The sequence below is a fragment of the Schistocerca nitens genome, chromosome 1 (genome assembly GCF_023898315.1).
Source record: "Schistocerca nitens isolate TAMUIC-IGC-003100 chromosome 1, iqSchNite1.1, whole genome shotgun sequence".
Lineage (NCBI taxonomy): Eukaryota > Metazoa > Arthropoda > Insecta > Orthoptera > Acrididae > Schistocerca > Schistocerca nitens.
The window spans coordinates 115,406,212-115,422,975 of record NC_064614.1 but is presented as its reverse complement, the minus strand read 5'-3'; positions in this window follow the sequence as shown (position 1 = coordinate 115,422,975).

Below are 16,764 nucleotides of genomic sequence, written 5' to 3'. Positions count from 1 at the left end.
GGATGCTGAAGGCAATGGCAAATGCTGCATTAGAGACACATGATGCGTAGCTACAGAACATGTGGCCTGTAACAGAAAAAGTGTCATCATTATCTTTCCTCTGCCGGACTAGTCCCCACTCGGGAGGAGACTGCCAATGGGGAGGTAACCATGAGGAAATGATTGGACGAAGGGATAGCGTCCTACAAGTTTAGGCATGGAATACCGGAAGTTTGAACGTGGTAGGGAAGCTAGAAAATCTGACTTATGAGCACTTCTTCAATAGAAGAGATGTGTTTCACAGTAGCGAAGATGAACAAATGCTCATAGCTCTTGAGGGATGTATTTTGGTGCCTATGTTTACTGGACATTTTCCTTCTTTTGGTCTATACTACCTCCTCCCAAAATATGGAAAACAAAGAGCTTCCAGTAGAGGAGATGTTAAAAAAATGTTCAAATGTGTGTGAAATATTACGGGATTTAACTGTTAAGGTCATCAGTCCCTAAGCTTACACGCTACTTAACCTAAATTATCCTAAGGATAAACACACACACCCATGACCGAGGGAGGACTCGAACCTCCACCGGGATTAGATTAGATTAGATTTACTTTCATTCCAATTGATACGTAGTGAGGAGGTCCTCCAGGATGTGGAACATGTCAGAAAAACAACAATACATGACAAATATTTACAACTAAAACAAATAAGCTAATGTACCATTCCACAGGTCCCAAGTGGAATGATCGTCATTTTTTAATGAACACTAAGAGTCATTTTACAAATACTAATGCACTGAATTTAAAATAAAAAAGTTTATTTATTTATTTATAAGGTAATAAACATATAATACAACTACTGTAATACTTATTTACAATGAACACATTACTGCACTGAAATGGTGCAGAAGTTAGATTATACTTACATACACACACACACACACACACACACACACTCAAATTTTCAATGAACACATTACTGCACTGAAATTGTGCAGAAGTTATGTTGTACTTATATACAAATCAGTTGGTTTTACTAAGAAATTCATCAATGGAGTAGAAGGAGTTGGTCACCAATAAATCCTTTAGGCTTCTCTTAAACTGAATTTCATTGGTTGTTAAGCTTTTTATGGCTGCTGCCAAGTTATTGAAAATGTGTGTTCCTGAATAATGCACAGCTTTTTGTACTAGACTAAGTGACTTTAAATCCTTGTGAAGATTATTCTTATTCCTAGTATTGATTCCATGAATTGAGCTGTTGGTTTGAAAAAGTGATATATTTTTAATGACAAATTTCATCAAGGAATAAATATATTGGGAAGCAGTAGTTAGTATCCCTAGTTCCCTAAACAGGCTTCTGCAGGATGTTCTTGAGTTCACACAGTCCAGAGGAGATGTGTTTCACTGTACCGAAGATGAACAAGTGCTCATAGCTCATGAGGAATGCATTTTAGAGCCCATTTTCATTGAGCATCTTTTTCTTGCTTTGATGGGTACTAGCACCTGTCGAAATATTCGGCACTTTTCGGTTGCTTGGTTTTGGGGGATGTCCGGTCCCATCGGGTTAGGGAAAGAACTCGGCGGCGCTCTTTCATAGGAACCATCCCAGCATTTGCCTGAAGCGATTTAACGAAATCACGAGAAACCTAAATCAGGAGAGCCAGACACGGATTTGAACCGTCGTCCTCCCGAATGCGAGTCCAGTGTGCTAACCGCTGCGCTATCTCGCTCGGTGACACTTTTTGAGCACTCTGTATATTTCTATAAAGACACTGTACCTTTTACGTAAGTAATATGCTTTAAACACGAAAAACACCTGCATATCGTAATTTACAACAGATGACTGCGCTAACAGTGCATCGTGTGGTCTCTACGGAAAGATCAATTTCAAAAGCGGTGTTTCGAGTTCGATACACATCATGATGTGCTTTGTCAACGTTTTACTGGAAAATAAATAGTGGTTTCGCTTATCGACAACTGCGGATGCCGTATGACGTTTGTAACTCACGTAATTAGCTAAATTACTTTACATTTCTATCAAGAGCTACCAACTCCTATAATGACAATGAATGTTAAGCCTGAATCGATTTTGCTAGGGTATGTAAATAGGCTGTCGGGTTTCGTCTGCACGACGAAGTGAGGTTATCAGTGCTGTCGTAATACTGTTAATGATGAGAGAGTACGCTTTCCTAATGGATGTCAGTGAACTCGTTAGGAGGAGGAGATTATACAACAACAGATATTTAAACCATCCTCTCTCTTTGTCATTGAATAAAAAATTACTGGAGCTCTTCTATCATAAGATGTGAGGCATTTCAGTGTCATTAACTATCACTTATAGACAGGGACCATTTAAGATTAGCGGACACTTCTTGTGGCATCCCGTGTTTGGTCTATCTAGAAGTGACTGTAGCTGTTTAGACCTCGGTAGGCAGACGTGTAGTAGTTCACACCTTGGCCTCTGACGCCCAAAAACACACGAAAATAAGTCGATTTGTATTCAACTCTGCTGTCATTTGTCAACAGTAAGAACAAATACATAATACTGGGTGTATCTTCAAATGTTTCGTTGGTAACACTGTAACCTATGCCAAAGCTTAGTTGGAACAGAAATATAGAACGAATTCCAGTCTCTACAATAATTTTCTCTACAATAATTTACCCAACACAGAAACCGGTCATTGTCGGTAAATGAAGGAAAAAAAAGCATCGTACGAAATGAAAAGTAAAAGTGCAGGACCGAGAACTTCATAGAAAAAGCATGGCATTAAAAATTCGTTGGGTATGAAACGGTATCTTCACCTAGCACCTAGACTTGATTGACTGTAGTCTACACTTAGTGTACGAAACAGAAGATTTAAAATTCTGTTTTTTGGAATCGTGAATTTCTCTAAAGTACATAAGAGTTTTGTGTGTATTGCTACGCACTGCCCTTTGACAGATAAGCAGACACCTTTCCACATCTCATTCGTGAGCAGAATGAAAAAAGAAAGCCGGCCGTGGTGGCCGAACGGTTCTAGGCTCTACAATCTGGAACTGCGCGACCGCTACGGTCGCAGTTTCGAATCCTGCCTCGGGCATAGATGTGTGTGATGTCCTTAGGTTAGTTAGGTTTAAGTAGTTAAAAGTTCTAGGGGACTGATGACCTCTGAAGTTAAGTCCAATAGTGCTCAGAGCCATTTTTTTTAAAAAAGAAAGCGTAACAGTACGATACAATGATATTAGCCTCAGTCTGGGCTTCATAGCGATGTGCGGGATTCAGATGTTTATATAGATGAGTAAGGCAACACAGTATTTACATCATCACATACAGTCTGTCGCACGTAAAGCAAAAGTAGAATATGTCTATGAAAGAGATAGCACGGTAGCAGCAAAAGGAAGATGGCAAGTAATAAGGTACCTGATTTACGTTTGCCACGCTTTTTCTGCATCGCGTCAGGCGATCAAGTCTGATTTCCTTTCATCCTTGTCTAATCGAGCTAGGAATATGTCTCTAATGACCTCGATATTGACACGACGCTAAACTCTAACCTTCCTTTCTTCTTATCTTCCTTATAAACCCACTGATGAAATACTGTTCTGCAGTGTGGGCTACATATGAAGCTACGGGCGGACCTCACATACAACAATTTTATACTGGTTCCTCTAAATATGACACTACAGTGACGCTAGAATTGCTGCTGTAGCTACAATTTATTTTCGAACTTCCCAGTATGCTGGAGTAATTGCAGGGCAGCAACTTGTGTTAATCAATACAACGGAAAAACAGCCAAAGTTGCAGATTTCACTTTTATTTGCTTGAAGACTAGTTTCAGGTCGGGACCCATTTTCAAATCATCCAGATAGTCTAAATGGTGTTTCCTAAAATAGAAGAATCATGTCAAGATAACAAACATTTCTGCTGTATGTATAGGTTTGTTATCTTGACATGGTTCTCATACTTTGGGAAATTCCATTTTGAGTATGTGGATGATTTGAAAATGGATCCCGACCCGAAACTAGCACCAACCAAATAAAAGTGAAATTTGAAACTTTGGCTGTTTTCCCGTTGTGTTGATAATTTTTGTTTTGTTTGTTGTTATGATGAATGTCAAGAACTGATATAATAATACTTTTCACACTTCATTGCGGCTTCGCAGCACTGGTCATCGGTGCCAATAATGGTTCGTTTGAAAATTTGCAGTACAGACATTCCGTCTGTCCAACGCTCGCAACAGCATAGATGAAACACAAATATGTCATAAACGTAAACCATTAGATCTTGTTGCCGACACCGTTACGTAAGTAACTCACTGGAATATTCATTTTCTAATTGTACAGTTGGTCTCGTACGCTGTCCAGTGCGCTTGATAATAAACTTATGGTTAATGGTGGTTTGGTTCCGCCTTGACTGTCAGCTGACCAATATGTCTTTTACAGTCCCTGTTCGAATCTGCAACTACTGGCAGCGATAGTTCTTTACTCGCAAACCACATTTATGAGATAACTAAATAAGACGGAATTCGTCACCGCGAACACTAAACCGCAGATTGCTTTCCCCGCTGGGACCAGTGCGATATTACATGGGCGCTTCAGCGCTACAATGCCACTTCGTGGACACGAAACACCTTGTCTAAAGTGCACCTCATTACAGCTCAAGTAAGTCATCCGCCTAGCTCTTTCACACACATAAAAACACCTCCACGCAATCATACACATCTGGCTTACATATACTTAATCAGGTTAAAACTTCCACTGTTCTAAATTGAAATGTTCTAGGCAAATATTTCGGAAAGTTCCAATTGGATGTTCCAACTTCTAACAATACCACCACTTGCAAAGTAGGTTAGAATTCAGGTTAATAATGTTCCTCACGCAGCATATGTTCGCTTTATCGCGCAACAACAAAGTTATTGACTGTGGAAATAATGAGGTCACTGTGAAAAAGTCATTGATTGGCACTTATCTTGAATGGATTCCCACATAGATTTCGTCGAAGTTGTTATGGCTCATCTTGTTGGTTCTAGGGTGATTCCACTTTGACTGCTAGAAGGTCCAGATCTGTATTTTAGCAGTATTTGAAGACCTAACAAATGCGTTTTTCAGGAAATTCTTAATGATCAAACAATCCCAGATCAGAACAATGGTATGGTATAAGTAATTTTTGACTTGGTGTTCACGATCCACATTTTTATTAAACTTCTTGTAAATTCACACATACTTCTTCTTAATTGTCACATCATCAAGAAAACAGTTTTCTATCAATCTCCATATATTTAATTTACACTTTAACCAAAGACAAGACTTGACTGTTCTTTTACAAATCGAAATAACAACTTAATTTCTGCCAAAGTGAAACAAAGACTGCTCTGTGCGCATTCGCGCCAAAACGGTTACAAGTAAGTCAAAGATTATGATAATCTCACAGAAATGAATACACACAAGAACCATATCACTGTAATATATCGATACATCGGAGTACTTATACATTAATAAAACCAAATGTGAATATTGTCACAAACATATGTCTGTTACTTCGCAGAAAAGTATTGTTCAAATGGCTCTGAGCACTATGGGACTTAACATCTGTGGTCATCAGTCCCCTAGAACTTAGAACTACTTAAACCTAACTAACCTTAGGACACCACACAACACCCAGTCATCACGAGGCAGAGAAAATCCCTGACCCCGCCGGGAATCGAACCCGGGAACCCGGGCGTGGGAAGCGAGAACGCTACCGCACGACCACGAGCCGCGGACGCGCAGAAAAGTAGTACGATATTACTGTTATCGAGAACTGGGGTTGGAGTGTCGTCATGGTCACGTAAATAGAGAACCATTACAAACTGGATGTAAGGTGAAGAACAGATCTACCCTACCGCCTCCCAAATTTTCCCACCGAGGAAACCATCTCGTTCCACTTCCAGCTCGTTGTGATTTTCCAGGAAAGACTCGATCTCTCTAAAGGAACGAGATCTTATCGCGTCGGTTAGAGAATAGAAAGTAGAAAAGTACGAGAAATGCTTTTCTTCTGACAGGCATTACTGCCTGTTTAACTACAGCACATACTAAAACAGTTTCCAGAATGAGATTTTCACTCTGCAGCGGAGTGTGCGCTGATATGAAACTTCCTGGAAGATTAAAACTGTGTGCCGGACCGAGACTCAAACTCGGGACCTTTGCCTTTCTCGGCCAAGTGCTCTACCAACTGAGCTACCGAAGCACGACTCACGCCCCGTCCTCACAGCTTTAATTCCGCCAGTACCTCGTCTTCTACCTTCCAAACTTTACAGAAGCTCTCCTGCGAACCTGGATAACTAGCACTCCTGAAAGAAAGGATATTGCGGAGGTGCGAAGGTTCGCAGGAGAGCTTCTGTAAAGTTTGGAAGGTAGGAGACGAGGTACTGGCGGAATTAAAGCTGTGAGGACGGGGCGTGAGTCGTGCTTGGGTAGATCTGTTGGTAGAGCACTTGGCAGAGAAAGGCAAAGGTCCAGAGTTCGAGTCTCGGTCCGGCACACACTTTTAATCTTCCAAGAAGTTTCACTCAAACAGTTGCTTTTCAGTGATGTGTCTTAGCCACTGATAACGAAAAAAATATAAAATGAAAAATCTTTAATATTTTGACAGTGTTGAGATAAAAATATTATAAATATTATAAAATATTATTATTTTTAAACTGGGACCTTTTTAGGCAAAATTCGACCATCCTTAGGCCAGTAAAACTGTCAAAGAACTGGCCGGCCGAAGTGGCCGCGCGGTTCTGGCGCTGCAGTCTGGAACCGCGAGACCGCTACGGTCGCAGGTTCGAATTCTGCCTCGGGCATGGATGTGTGTGATGTCCTTAGGTTAGTTAGGTTTAAGTAGTTCTAAGTTCTAGGGGACTAATGACCTCAGCAGTTGAGTCCCATAGTGCTCAGAGCCATTTGTCAAAGAACTTGTAGGCGAGTTCCCACGACGAAAAGAAAATTCCACGAAACTTTACAATGGAAATTAAACACAGAATAATAAGTATAGAACGGAAGATAAAACTTTAAAGAGAGTGTCACAAAAGTGAACTTAATCACATTTGAAGAGAGACTTTTTATAGATTTATTTCGGACGATTCCCATCAAAGAATCATTTACAAGCACATCTACATGACTACTACTCTATGAAGTGCACGGCATAGTGTCAATCTTGCCACTTCCACACTATTTCGCAACGCGCGAGAAAAATGAACACTTGAATCTTTCGTGCGAGCTTTGATTCTGTTTATTACGATGATCTTTTCTCTCAACGTAGGTGGGGGTCAACAGAATATTTTCGCATTCGGAGGAGAAAGTCAGCGATTGAAATTACGTGAAAAGATCCCGTCGCAACGAACAACGCCTTTATTTTAATGACTACCGTGCCAAATCGCGTATCATGTCGGTGACACTCTCTCCTCTATTTCGCGACAGTACAAAACGAGCTCACCTTCTTTGAACTCTTTCTATCTCCCCCGTCAACCTGTCTGGTAAGGATCCTACACCGCATAGCAATATTCTGGAAGACGACGGACAAGCATAGTGTAGGTAGTCTAGTGAATTTGTTTGCATCTTTTAAATGTTGTGCCAATAAATCGCCGTCTTTCGTTTGCTTATCCACAACATTATCTACGTGATCGTTCCAAAAGTTGTTTGTAATTGTAATTCCTAGGTATTTCGTTGAATTCATAGTCTTTAGTCTCCTGCGATTTATCGTGTAACGGAAGTTTTAACGGATTTATTTTAGTACTCTCATGGATGAACTCACAGTTTTAGTATTTACGATCAACTGCCACTTTTTACACCATACAGCTGACTTTGCTCCATTATTTCGGAATCGGGTCTGATCTTTCGAGACTGTACTAGACGATAAACGACATCATCATCTGCAAACAACCTAAGACGGTTGCTCAGATTGTCACAGAAATCGTTTATATAGATTAGGAACAGCAGAAAGCCTATAACACTTCCTTGGGGAACGGCAGGTATCACTTCTCTTTTCACTCGATGACTTTTCGTCAGTTCACCTACATCTACATCATACCCCGTAAGCCACCTAATAGTGTGTCGTCGAGGGTACTTTCGGTATCACTATCTGATCCCTCCAACCCCGTTCCACTAGTGAATAGTGCGTGGGAAGAATGATTGTTGGTAAGCCTCTGTACTGACTCTAATTTCTCGAATTTTCTCCTCGTGGCCAATACGCGAGTTGGTTCAAATAGCTCTGAGCACTATAGGACTTAACATCTATGGTCATCAGTCCGCTAGAACTTAGAACTACTTAAACCTAACTAACTTAAGGACATCACACAACACCCAGTCGTCACGAAGCAGAGAAAATCCCTGACCCCGCCGGGAATCGAACCCGGGAACCCGGGCGCGGGAAGCGAGAACGCTACCGCACGACGACAATACGCGAGTTGTTTGTGGGGGGAAGCAATATGTTGTCCGACTGCTCCTGAAAAGTGCTGCCTCCAAATTTCAATAGTAAATCTATTGTTGCTGCGAAATGTGACCTTTTCGGCAGGAAATCACGAATCCAGTCGCACAGCTGAGACGATACTTCATAGGCATGCAATTTGATTAGAAGCCGCTTTTAAGGAACGGTGTGAAGTGGTTCTGGAAATCTATAAACATGGATTACATTCGAGATCCCCTGTCGATAGTAGTCATTATTTCATGAGAATAGAAAGCTAACTTTGTTTGCACACGAGCGATATTTCCTGAAACTGTGCTGACTTTGTGTCAATAATGGTTTTCTTCGAGGTAGGAGAACAAGAATATTCCGCTATTTCCTACACACAGCTTCCGAACTTAGAATGAAGGTAAGTTAGTACCAGCGACGACTTTTAGACATGTATAGATCGGGAAGACTGGCACACTGGGAGGACTACGTCCATGAAGCAGTTTGGAGCGATTTAGAGAGCATGCATGCAGATGTACAAGCTACAGTCGCCGGTAATGCCTGCCTACCTGTGCTGTCCTGCATCCTCGGGCTCATGCTGTCTTCTGTGCGAGGAAGCTGACGGCGCGTGTTGCTACGGAGACAGCACGAGAGCTATTAGTGTGGTGGAGAGGGAACGAACAGGCACATTACATCCCACCGCCCTCCCACTAGATAACATGACGTCTGGCCAGGTAACACACGTATCGCGCAAAACTACTTTGTGCATGTTTTACCGCAGATGATCCGGCAACGACTCTCGTCACATACTTGAAAGAGGCTTATTTGTCCGTAAAATATACAGTAAAATATACGTCAGCCTTTCTCTGTTAGTGATTTATGAGGTAGGATATACCTTTGATAGTGCCCAGGAAAGCTTCGTGGAAAGTCTCTAAATATTTCCGTTGTCCTGTACACTTTGTTCAAGCTCTCCACGATGACATGTGTTGTATATCAGGACGAAATATCTGACAAATTCCCTAATACTAATAGGCTTAAACAAGGATGTTCCCTCGCACCAACATTGTTTGTCCTGCGCCTCCCAGTCATGCTTAAGACAACATCAGTAAAACGAGCAGGTTTTGTACTTAAATACAGATTTGACGGAGGACTGTTATCAGTCCAGACTCTGTTCTATAAGGTTCATAAGTCTCATCGAAATAAGTGAACTGCAATATACAGACGACAATGCTTCTTCAGATCATACGCCCACAGAGCTGTAATTGTATGTAAACTGTTTCGGTACTCATATGAATGGTTTGCTTGAACAACAATATCCCTGACACAAAGGTACTCATACAGCCAGCTCCTGGAATCGCGTTTCCGGACTTCAGTATTTTATTTTCAGTACAACAAGTGACATCAATTCGGAATCCCAAATTTGAATGCATTTCATGTAATTTACCTCAGTCGTAGTCGACAGAACAGTGTCTGTTCCTTCACATGTGCATGCTTGTCTGAAGGACATTGTGTTGTGTACATACAGACAGCGTACGAATTGTAAATTGTGAATTTGTGGTAATATCTTCTGGGACTAAACTGCTTAGGTCATCGGTCTCTAAGCTTACACACTACTTAATCTAACTTAAACTAACTTAAGCTACAGACAACACACACACCCATGCCCGACGGAGGACTCGAACCTCCGACGGGGGTAGCCGCGCGGCCCGTTCAGGACGCCCCAGACCGCGCGGATACCCCGCGCGGCCAACGTACACTATATGATCAAAAGTATCCGGACACCTGGCTGAAAATGAGTTACAAGTTCGTGCCGACTTCCATCGGTAATGCTGGAATTCAATATGGTGTTGCCCACTCTTAGCCTTGATGACAGCTTCCACTCTCGCAGGCATACGTTCAATCACGTGCTGGAAGGTTTCTTGGGGAACGGCAGCCCATTCTTCACGGAGTGCTTCGATGAGGAGAGGTATCGATGTCGGTCGGTGAGGCCGGGCACGAAGTCAGCATTCCAAAACATCCGAAAGGGGTTTCTATAGGATTCAGGTCAGGACTCTGTGGAGGCCAGTCCATTACAGGTTTGTTATTGTCGTGTACCCACTCCGCCACAGGCCGTGCATTTTGAACAGGTGATGGATCGTGTTGAAAGATGCAGTCGCCATGCCCGAATTGCTCTTCAACAGTGGGAAGTAAGAAGGTGCTTAAAACATCAATGTAAGCCTTTGCTGTAATAGTGCTACGCAAAACGACAAGGGCTGCAAGCCCCCTCCATGAAAAACACAACCACACCATAACACCACCGCCCCCGAATTTTACTATTGGCACTACAGACGCTGACAGATGACGTTCACCGGGCATTATCCATACCCACACCCTGCCATCGGATTGCCACATTGTGTCCGGTGATTCGTCAATTCACACTACATTTTTTCCCTGCTCAATCGTCCAATGTTTACGCTCCTTACACCGAGGGAGGTGTCGTTTGGCATTTACCGGCGTGATGTGTGGCTTATGAGTAGCCGCTCGACCATTAAATCCATGTTTTCTCACCTCCTGCCTAACTGTCATAGTACTTGCAGTGGATCCTGATGCAGTTTGGAATTCCTGTGTATCGTCTGGATAGATGTCTGCTTATTACACACTACGACCCTCTTCAACAGTCGGCGGTCTCTGTCAGTCAACAGACGAGGTAGGCCTGTACACTTTTGTGCTGTACGTGTCTCTTCACGTTTCCACTTCACAATCACATCGAAACCAGTGGATCTAGGGATGTTTAGGAGTGTGGAAATCTCGCGTACAGACGTATGACCCAAGTGACACCCAATCACCTGACCACGTTCGAAGTCCGTGAGTTCCGCGGAGCGCCCCATTCTGCTCTCTCACGATGTCTAATGACCAATAAGGTCGCTGATGTGGAGTACTTGGCAGTACGTGGCAGCATAATGCACTTAATATGAAAACCGTATGTTTTTTGTGGCGTCCGGATACTTTTGATCACATAGTGTACGAAGACAGATATTGTAACCATCAATGATGTAGCATTCTTCGACAGACTAAATGACGATATAATATTTGGCACCCTGGGCGGCTATCACGTATTTTGTGAGCATATGAGTTACGATTATGTTCCCGTTTAGTAGGCCCTGCGGTGTAATATAGGTCACAGTATGACATTTTAATGAATAGTTAATTCGTGTTAACTGCTTAAAGTTTTATACTCTTCCGTAATGCAAACGTACTTCGGCGTTATTGCCATTTTATAGTACACCTTGCAACCATTATACATGTATAGGTATCGTCAATCAGACAGTATTTCATATAGAATATACACAGGAGCGTACTTACGTTGTTCATAACGTACGAATTAGCGTCAGGTCACTAGTCTACAATCATGTATTTTTCGTAAGATTTGAAAGTTGGTTCTATTTTGACAGCTTATCAACTTGATCCAGGTTTACTTACGTTAAGTTATAATAACGTATTTATATACTGGATTTCTAAACGGTCGTAATTTTCTTGTTGCCTTACATTGTGAATAATTACGTATTTTTCGTAATATTTGACAGGTTTATATCTTGCTCCAGAGTCACTGTATGGGTATCTACATCGAAGATATTGTGGTTTGAGTTATTGTTTGTGTAATCTTTGGTGTATGCTGTAATTTGGTGTATCGTTTCAAAATGCTAATAAAGTTTCAAAAAAACTGTTTATGTTTTAGGATTGTCTGAATTTGTTTTTTTTTCGTTCTAGAATCGTCGTACTATCCTGGATCGAAGGCATTTTTATAAGAGTATTCTAGTTTCCTCATTCCACTGGGCATGGCTTGTAGTTCGAGTGGAAAGGGTATAATTCTTCAATCCTATCATAAAAAGAGTGATACACCTACCACTCGAACTACATGCTGCACACAACGAAATAAAAATACTAGAATAGCAGATAAAAATGACTTCGATCCAGGCGTAGTACAATGATCATACAGCGATAAAACCCAAACTAACACCGACCTATCAACCAAAAAATGCCATTCTTATGAGAAATACAGCCAAAAAAGGAAAACACATACATACCTGCCACTTAGATTCGTAAACTCCCAGATAAACAATGCCACCTTAAAAAAATAGCTATAAAATCAACTTTCAGAACATCTAACAAGCACAAAAATCCATTCTGCAGAAGCCAGAATACTAGGATACTTACCAGGTGATCAAAAAGTCGGTTTAAATCTGAAAACTGAATAAATCACGAAATAATGTAGATAGAGAGGTACAAATTGACACACATGCTTGGAATGACACGGGCTTTCATTAGAAAAATACAGAAGTTCAAAAAATGTCCGACAGATGGCGCTTCATCTGATCAGAATAGCAATAATTAGCATAACAAAGTAAGACAAAGCAAAGATGATGTTCTTTACAGGAATTGCTCAATATGTCCACCATCATTCCTCAACAATAGCTGCAGTCGATGAATAATGTTGTGAACAGCACTGTAAAGCATGTCCGGAGTTATGGTGAGGCACTGGCGTCGGATGTTGTCTTTCAGCATCCCTAGAGATGTCGGCCGATCACGATGCACTTGCGACTTCAGGTAACCCCAAGGCCAATAATCGCACGGACTGAGGTCTGGGGACCTGGGAGGCCAAGCATGACGAAAGTGGCGGTTGAGCACACGATCATCACCAAACGACGCGCGCCAAAGATCTTTCACGCGTCTAGCAATATGGGGTGGAGCGCCATCCTGCACAAACATCGTACGTTCCAGCAGGTGTTTATCAGCTAGGCTGGGGATGATGTTTTTTTTCCTTTATTGTTATTTTAATACCTAAACAACAGGTAGGCTGCCAGCGGCATGCAACGCCGCTCTTCAGCCAGGGATGATGCGATTCTGTAACATCGGCGTACCTCTCACCCGTCACGGTAGTGGTTACAAAAACAGAATCACGCATTTCCTCGAAGAAAAAAGGCCCGATAACGGTAGATGTGGTAAATCCAACCCATACCGTGACTTTCTCGCCGTGCAATGGAGTTTCCAAGACAGTTCTAGGATTTTCGGTAGCCCAAATTCTGAAGTTGTGGGCGTTTTGCTGTCTAACGCCATCTGTCGGACATTTTGTGAATTTTTTTTTTGTTCTAATGAAACCCCATGTCATTCCAAGCATGTGTGTCAATGTTTACCTCTCTATCTACATTATTCCGTGGTTTATTAAGTTTTCAAATTTATACTGACTTTTTGATCACCCAGTATATACTGGAATATATAAAATTGCGGAAACTGCGAAAAATTTTACATAGAAGAAACGAGACGCAACTTCTACATCAGATATAGCGAACACACAACAGTTTCCGAAATTAACCTCTTTTTTACATCTAAAAAACAGAAAACACAAAAAATGTCTAGAAGAAATGAATATTTACCTACACATAAAAAACAACCCAAAAGATATTCTAAACGAACAAACAGACCATAAAGACACAGTTCTTAGAAAACATCATTAGCGCATTAGCATTTTGAAATTATAAAACCAAATTGCACCTTAAGCCAAAGGTTACACGAACAGTAACTCAAACCATAGGCCATAGATAAGATAGACTGCACGTGGCATCATTACACTGAAACCGAGGCAGACGGGATAGTGACCAGTGGTCCCCCACTGAAACCGTCATCTATGTCACGTGACCCGGGACAGGACACCGAGTTGCTCTTATTACGCAATGTGTGGAGTTGATAGTTACAGTTTTTCTCATTTATAGTTGAAATTAAGCACTGATTTTAACAAAAAAATTGCATTATTGCTGTTACACGTGTAGTAGACCGAGCGAGGTGGCGCAGTGGTTAGCATCCTGGACTCGTATTCGGGAGGACGACGGTTCAAACCCGCGTCCGACCATCCTGATTTAGATTTGCCGTGTTGAAAGTCTCTTCAGGTTTGCTGCCGGATCCTAAAATCAACTTGACTCGATATTTCGGCGATCCAACTGGGCACCATCTTCAGGAAAATGCTGCTTCTGCTGATGAGTCCGACTGAGAACTGGCGCCAGGTTGCAAATCGACGTCCTACATAGGCCACCGTTCAGTACACGGCGCATGCGCCGCCCATCACGATTTCTGTCTTCCAAGACAGGGAGGTGACGCCTCCCTTAGTGAAACACTGCTGGCAACGATATATCGCAATCAAGGGCGCACCGAAGAACGTTCAGTTTTGATGCGAGATAATTCAGGATTCCACGTCTTGCTAAGAGGAAACCCATTGTCTCTGTTGATTAAATTATCAGCCGACCTAATTTCAATCGCCTCTTTATAGACACTGTTCCAAAAACCGGAAATGTTGGCAACTACCACAGTTTCATCAAATTTCATACTGTGTCCCTCATTTAGGCAGCTACCGCCGATTTTCCGGCTGTTGTAGCCTCGTATGACGGCGATGTTCCACACACCTGTCACGCACTGTGCAAATCGAATGGCCAATGTAAGCTTTCAACATTGACACGGAATTTTGTACACACCGGTTTTCCTAAGCCCCAAATCATCTTTCACAGAGCCGAGCAGAACCCTAATCTTAGAAGGTGGACGGAACACACTCTTAATGTTAAAATTCCTTAAAATTCGTCCAATCTTAAACGATAAGCCTCCAGCATCCTAAGGAAGAAAGGTCACAGATGTATGTTCCTCTTCATACACGTCCGGAGATGGTCCGAACTCCATAGCCCGACGAATCTGCTTCTCGGTGTATCCATTTTCCTTAAAAACAGCCATCAAATGCTCAAGTTCTTGGGTTAAGCTGTCTGCGTCGGAAGTGGCATATGCTCTCCGTACCAAAGTCCTAAGGACGCCACTGCGTTGGTGTGGTGGAACAGCGTCTATAAAGAGGCGATTGAAATTAGGTTGGCCGATAATTTAATCAACAGAGACAATGGGTTTCCTCTTAGCAAGACGTGAAGTCCTGTATTATCTCGCATCAAAACAGAACGTTCTTCGGTGCGGCCTTGATTGCGATATATCGTTGCCATCAGTGTTTCACTAAGGGCGGCGCCACCTCCCTGTCTTGGAAGGCAGAAACCGTGATGGGCGGCGTATGCACCGTGTACTGAACGGTGGCCTATATAGGACGTCGATTTACAACCTGGCGTCAGTTCTCAGCGGGACTCATCAGCAGAAGCATCATTTTCCTGAAGATGGCGACCAGTTGGATCGCCCAAATATCGAGTCAAGTTGATTTTAGGATCCGGCAGCAAACCCGAAGAGACTTTCATGACTTATTACGCCGGGAAAGCCTACGTAATCACATAGATTTTCCGTGATTTCCCTAAATCGCTTCAGGCAAATGCCGGGATGGTTCCTTTGAAAGGGCACGGCCGACTTCCTTCCCTAATCCGATGGGACTGATAGTTTCAAATGGCTCTGAGCACTATGGGACTCAACATCTTAGGTCATAAGTCCCCTAGAACTTAGAACTACTTAAACCTAACTAACCTAAGGATATCACACACACCCATGCCCGAGGCAGGATTCGAGCCTGCGACCGTAGCAGTCCCGCGGTTCCGGACTGCAGCGCCAGAACCGCACGGCCACCGCGGCCGGCTGATGGGACTGATAACCTCCCTGTTTGGTCCCCCCCCCCCCCCCCCCCCCAAAAAAAAAAAATCAACCAACCAACATGTAGTAGAGCAGTTAATCTGATTTATCCGAAATTTCTGATATTAATACGACGACCATCGTTTTTACGTGTAGGGATGTGAGATGTACAGTCAGTACTGTTTACAAGCAACAAAATTACGGTTCTTCAGTGAATATATGTTTTTATTGCATTCTAAGTCTTTTAGTGCACCGATTCCACAAGAGTGAAACACAAAATATCAATCTCGCAGGCAACGTTACTTTTCTGACGATTCCTTAACAAATGTGTGAAATGTTTTGTTATGCTTTTATAAGAAATGAAATCCATTTATAACCATAAGATCCGGTTTTTACGCAATTTAAGCTTTCATATTTCATGACTCTTGTCACTTAGTGATGCAGGTGTGCAAAGCAAGTAAAAGATTGGCAGTTTACGTTAAAAGAGTCTCCTAAGGGAACTTAAGTGGTTCACTCAACAAGAACATATTTTTTAGGTACATTCGACAGTTTACATTCATCTATCTTTGTGAATGACGCTGTCACAAGCAGATCTGCACCACGAAGGACTTTCCTACTGTTGGAAGTGTTTTTTAATGCTGTGATAAATCGTTGAGGAGCAGAATGTCAACCCAATATTCTGAAGCTACTTCCATTGGATTTTTGGTACACATTCAGACTGGTACATCTGCTAGTGCCAATTGCTCTGCCATTGGAATAAATAACGACTATGATTACATACCTCATCCAGTTTCATTACACTTTGTACTTGGCTAGGACACTGAAAAAA